Here is a 5,873-nt window from a genome sequence, read left to right on the forward strand (position 1 = left end):
TCTGACTGTGGCAGGATGACAGACACAGAGGAGACCAGATAGACCAGGATGCGCAGATCTTCATGAGGACCTGCTCGGAAGCAATTCAGCAGCTCAGGACAGATGCGCACAGGGAGGTCCACTCCCAGCAGGTGAAGGAGCACAGCACTGCCATTCTGGATTTCATCGAGGATTACTTAAAAAGAGTGTGTGAACTTGACTCAGAACAGAGAGCCATCCGAGTTAAACGAGTGGTGGATAAGAAGAGATTATCTAAGCTGGAACCAGAACCAAACGCAAAAACAAGAGAATCCATCGCTTCTGAGAAAGCGTCACAGAATCCTTCAAAAGACTCTGAAGAGAAACCTGCCTCTGAAGAGTTCCCAGAAAAGACTGTCTGAAGCGCAGCCTGACTTGAGTGCCTGGGGAGACGGCAAAGGAGAAGACGAGTTATCCCCAGAAGAAATGCAAATGTTTGAACAAGAAAATCAGCGGCCCATTGGGGAGATGAACAGCTTGTTTGATGAAGTGAGGCAAATCGAAGGGAAAGTGGTTGAAATTTCCAGACTCCAAGAGATATTCACGGAAAAGGTGTTGCAACAGGAAGCGGAGGTTGACAACATTCACCAATTGGTGGTTGGAGCGACTGAAAACATCAAGGAGGGCATCGAAGACGTTAGAGAGGCCATCAAGAACAACGCCGGCTTCCGCGTGTGGATCCTCTTCTTCCTCGTGATGTGCTCCTTCTCCCTGCTCTTCCTCGACTGGTAGGACAGCGAGCCGGCCTCGGGCGGCTGTGCCGGCAGGCTGCACCGGCAGCCTGACAAGTGTGCGCCTCTGCATTTCTCTGGCACTGGGGCGTGACTGTCACCAGGGTGTCACAGAGCTGCTTCAGGGGAGAGGGGCCTGAGCCACACCTGCGGATTCCCATGCGAAGCGACACCCAGACCTGAGTCCTTAGCTGAGCAGCTGGGAAAGGACATGACGAGCACACGGAAGTGGTCTGTGCAGCAGTCACTGGGCAGGGTGGGCTCGGGGAGGGGCGTTAACCACCTGACCGCGAGGCTGCAGGCCCGGCCGCGGCTCCTCACTCAGCAGAGTCTGACCCTGCCTGTCCCAGGAGCTCCAGGGAAGAATGTGTCTAATGATGGCTGTCAGGAATGCTCGCTCCCTTGTCTCTGCACGGCTTCCTCTCTGCCCGAGTCAGCGGATGCGCACGGCCCGAGAAAATTCCCACCTGCCTTGTTCATCCAATAAATCTGATGACGGCCCTCTGTTGTGTTGTCGGTGAGTTAACAGCCCAGGCCCTCGGCCAGAGGCTGCCTGGCCCGACTCAGCCCAGAACCACTCACAGCAGGTGCAGGCCAGGGCACCTGCGGCCTGCTTTCCCATCACTGGGTCTATGGAAGGGGCCACGGAAGCGTGGGCCTACTGCCCCGACCCCCGGAAATGTCATCAGGGCAGCAGCCGGTTACAGCCAGAAACAAGGCCCGAGTCGGCTGTGTGTGCGGGGTGTGTATACAGGGTCAGCGGCAGCAGCACCGGCGGCCTAGCGTCCCTGCACAGAGTGGGCGTGGCGAGTGTGCTGCCTCTGCTCCTGAGCTCCCTGTGCCTGCGCCCAGGGCAGCACTCGCCCACCTGCTGAGGGCATGGGTGTCAATCATCCTTGATGTCGCTAAGCATATTCCGAGAAGCAGCAGTGGGGCTGACCGTGGCCACCGTGCCGGTCTCATTATTTGTGATTTACTTCTGACCTCAGCTGTGTGACTTTTGGCGCGCCTGCCAGAGACAGCACAAACAACATGGAGAAAACAGCTGCGAATATCTTTTTTTCTATTTAATTGACTTACACATTTAGTTTATCTAACTGGTGGTTTTTGTAAACATTTTAATGTCGAGATTCAAATTGAAACGTGGTTTTCTTACCAAAAAACAATCCTCTGGAAGAGGATCAACCAGGACAGAACTGGCACCCCAACCCCCAAACAGGACTAGAACCTGGGGTGCCAGGGCCTTAGGCAGAGCATTAACCTAGTGAGCCTCAGTGCCAGCAGCAATGTGCCTTCTTCAAGGCTTTTGGCATAACTGACAATCTGCACAAGAGCGACCAGCACTCAGTCCTCTGGTGAGCCCTAGTTCTGTTTTTGTGTTGCTCTTCCTGTTTGTGTGATCCTGAGAGCAGAGAAATTCTACCCAGGCAGGCTCTGCGGGAAGCAGGAAGAGGGGTGCTTCTTTGTAATGGTTCTTTGTGGAACTGATACAAAGACAGTATCATGCACGTCTCCCTTGGTTTCCTCCTCACTACAGCTCTGTGAGCTAGATTGTCCTCATTTTGCCTAGAAGGAAACCAAGGCTGAGAGAGGTCAGCCAAGGTGCCTGAGGTCGCACAGCCAATGAACAGGACACCAGAATGCAAGGAGTCCCCACCTGCACCCTTCCAACTCTGCCAGTCAGCAGCTGTGAGCCTAGGTAAGTGCAGACCAGCAGCTCCTCTGTGTCAGATGCAGAGAAGTCACCAATTGCATCGCTGGTCTAGCGCCTCCTTCATTGATGGGTCTCCAAGCTCCAGTTGCCTTATATTAATCAACGCAATTCCAAAAATGTGACAACTCCAAAATGTAATTGACAGTTCATCTTTTTTTTTTTTAAATCAGCAAAGTGAATGATCTTTATTTTCTTTCTTTTTTTTTTCATTTTTGTTATTTATTTGACAAGCAGAGTTAGTGAGAGAGAGACAGAGAGAAAGGTCTTCCTTCTGTTGGTTCACTCCCCAAATGGCCTCTAAGGGCAGCGTACTGTGTGCATCCTAAGCCAGGAGCCAGGTGCTTCCTCCTGGTCTCCCATGCAGGTGCAGGGCCAAAGCACTTGGGCCATCTTCCACTGCCTTCTGGGGCCATAGCAGAGAGCTGGACTGGAAGAGGAGCAACTGGGACAGAACCCAGAGTACTGGCAGCACAGGCGGAGCATTAGCCTAGTGAGCTGTGGCGCCAGCCTAGCCCAACTTTTAATCAATAAGATTATGTCACTTGCCCAGAAAAACAATACAAACAGAAGTGTTACTCTAGGATAATGTCACAATACTCTCTAATAAACCTTCCATTCAAGGTTCTTTGCACAGGATGAAGTCACACAACTGAGTGTTTTCAAAATATAAGCTACTTGACTTTATGCCTATTTGCTAATGTGTGTTTGTGTGTTAAAGTCTAATCCTAGAATTGCTCTCACTTGACAACAGGTTTGGGTAGAGGGGAAAAGGAAAGAACTTTAATCCTCAATTGTTTCAAATTTTACTTACATCTAATGAAAGAAAGTAATGTATGTGACTATCAAAACTGGTTTAACTGTTTACAGTATGCTTAGGCCACAACATCATTTATTCCCTTTGTTATTATCTCTTTCACATTAAAAAGCTCCATTTTTTCCAACTTTCTGTGTTAGGCAAACTTGCTCCACTATTATGATAACAACAGTTATCATAGTTAGGATAACAAGAGTTATAATTTTGATATGATATGATAACAACAGTTATAATTTTAGCTAAAGAAAATTTCTGTAAATGATCCAATGACAGCTTATCATTTTATTTATCATGACAAATATTGCTTCCCTAAATATTTCAGACCATATATAATATAGAGTACACAACATAGTGAAAATGTTGTTTCCATGTTACCCATGAAACAAACATATTTCAATTTACTGCTTAGAAGCTATCAGTACCCAAAAAACCCACGCAACACAAGGCAGGAACAGAGTATTAAATTTAGTGGAAATCATGGAATGTGGACTTTCTAATTACCAGTAGTTATCATTTTGATTCCTATGTATTAGCTAGAAAATCTACAGATGCAAAAACAACAGAAAGGATATTAATGAAATAGATATTTATATAATCTTACACATTTCCTTTAAAGGAAAAAGATTCAAACATAAGCAAGAGTCAGTTACATTTAAATCAGTATTCTTAGAAAATTTTATTCCATCTGTTAATATAAATATGGACATGTGAGTAAATCAATTTCAAAGTCAGTTCATCCTTTATGCTTTAGATAACTACAGTACCTGCATGTGAATGTCATGAGGACATTTAAAATGTCTTGCCAATGAAGTGAAGTCAGCTCAGTTAGTGGAAGGCTAATCCTGATAGTAATTCTATCATCACCAGGAAAACAAATCCTACTTCTGGGAATCACATCTCACTCTCAGCCAATGGTGAGGGGACAATAAGGTTGTGTATCATTTTTTTCAGACTGAAAAAAATTTTCTTAATAATCATCTAAATGAATGCCCAGGTTTCTTCACCTTCAATTATAAGTGTGAATCATTTAAAAAAAATTTTTTTTGACAGGCAGAGTTAGACAGTGAGAGAGAGAGAGACAGAGACAGAGAGAAAGGTCTTCTTTTTTTCGTTGGTTCACCCCCCAAGTGGCCTTACCTGCTGGCATGCAGCGGCCAGCGCACTGTGCCAATCCGAAGCCAGGAGCCAGGTGCTTCCTCCTGGTCTCCCATGTGGGTGCAGGGCCCAAGCACTTGGGCCATCCTCCACTGCCTTCCCGGGCCACAGCAGAGAGCTGGACTGGAAGAGGAGCAACTGAGACAAAATCCGGTGCTCCAACTGGGACTAGAACCTGGGGTGCCGGAGCCGCAGGCGGAGGATTAGCCTAGTGACCTGCAGCGCCGGCCAAGCATGAATCATTTTCAAGCAGAACCTTAATGAGAAAGAGAACAAGTGAAATTTCACCTTGGAAAGAAGTGATGTACAAAAGGTCAAAGTACTCCATCAGTGTTGTCCTTAGTAGAGCCATTTGAATAAATGAGGACCAAAAACTTTAAAACAGCAGTAAAATTGTGTTATTCCATCCATTAGCCTATGTGGTTAATGAATTCTAATTACTAACAGTTCATTTATTCAGATGCAGAGACAGTTATTAGTATGTCTCCTAGGCTTATTTCTGATCTGTGTCATTCAATCATAGGGATTCTTGTATTTGAGTACAATAAATGACCTTGTTTCTACTTACATATTTTTGGAAACCACAAAATTAATAATCTTTCTTCATTAATCAAACTCATGAATCCCAGTATTTGATCAAAAGACACATCTAATCATAGTACTCATTGCCATTCCAAAATTGATCTAGAGAATAATTACCATAGGAAAGGGTTAAAGATCCAAGTAATTTTACCTTAATATTGGTTTTGAATTCGTATCGTCTATTAATATTGTATAATCCGTTCCACCCTCTTGGAGGTAAGTGTGTGATTGCTATTTTGAAAATTTTTGATGAGGGAGATGAGAATTAGACTGGTTACAGCTTATGCATATGATCACTTGACTCATTAATGACACTGCAAAGACCTCAACTCCATTTGTAATGCTTTGTCTGTCTCGTTCACTGTAAGTTCCAAATAATGTCTTAAGCAATGCATTTCTCTTTGAGAATCACCTTTAAACTACACCTAAAGAATTTTAGTGAAAACTGTCAATATTGAGCATTACTAAGGCCACATATTCAATAGTCATGTTTCAACTAAACAAATATCATGCAAATCTCTAATCTAATCAAAATTTATAGCTGCTCTATATATTCATCTCTCAAAATAATCAAACAATTATTCTTACTTAAATGATACAACAACACTATGATCAACAACAATTTGAAAATGGGAAAGCTAAGATTTACAAAAGCTGTGACTACACGTTATAGACCTGCAACCTTAACTTGGCTTTTGATTTAGAACTTATGCTTACAAAAGTGATGTTGATGCGTGTATGATAATTCAATGAATGTAACAACTGTGAGAAAATGATGTGAATGCTATTGAAATAATAATAATGATTGTTATTAGGAGAATTTAAACTTTTATAAGGAAGGTGATATTTGCGAGAATAC

At 44.0% G+C, this 5,873-nt stretch overlaps 1 pseudogene; it reads left to right on the forward strand.

Annotated features, from left to right (window-relative positions):
• LOC127493523 (syntaxin-18 pseudogene) lies at positions 1–843 on the forward strand (annotated as a pseudogene).
• Positions 844–5,873: the final 5,030 nt, after the last annotated feature.

This window comes from Oryctolagus cuniculus, chromosome 7 (assembly GCF_051225735.1).
Source record: "Oryctolagus cuniculus isolate XC-2025 breed Fujian yellow rabbit chromosome 7, ASM5122573v1, whole genome shotgun sequence".
NCBI lineage: Eukaryota > Metazoa > Chordata > Mammalia > Lagomorpha > Leporidae > Oryctolagus > Oryctolagus cuniculus.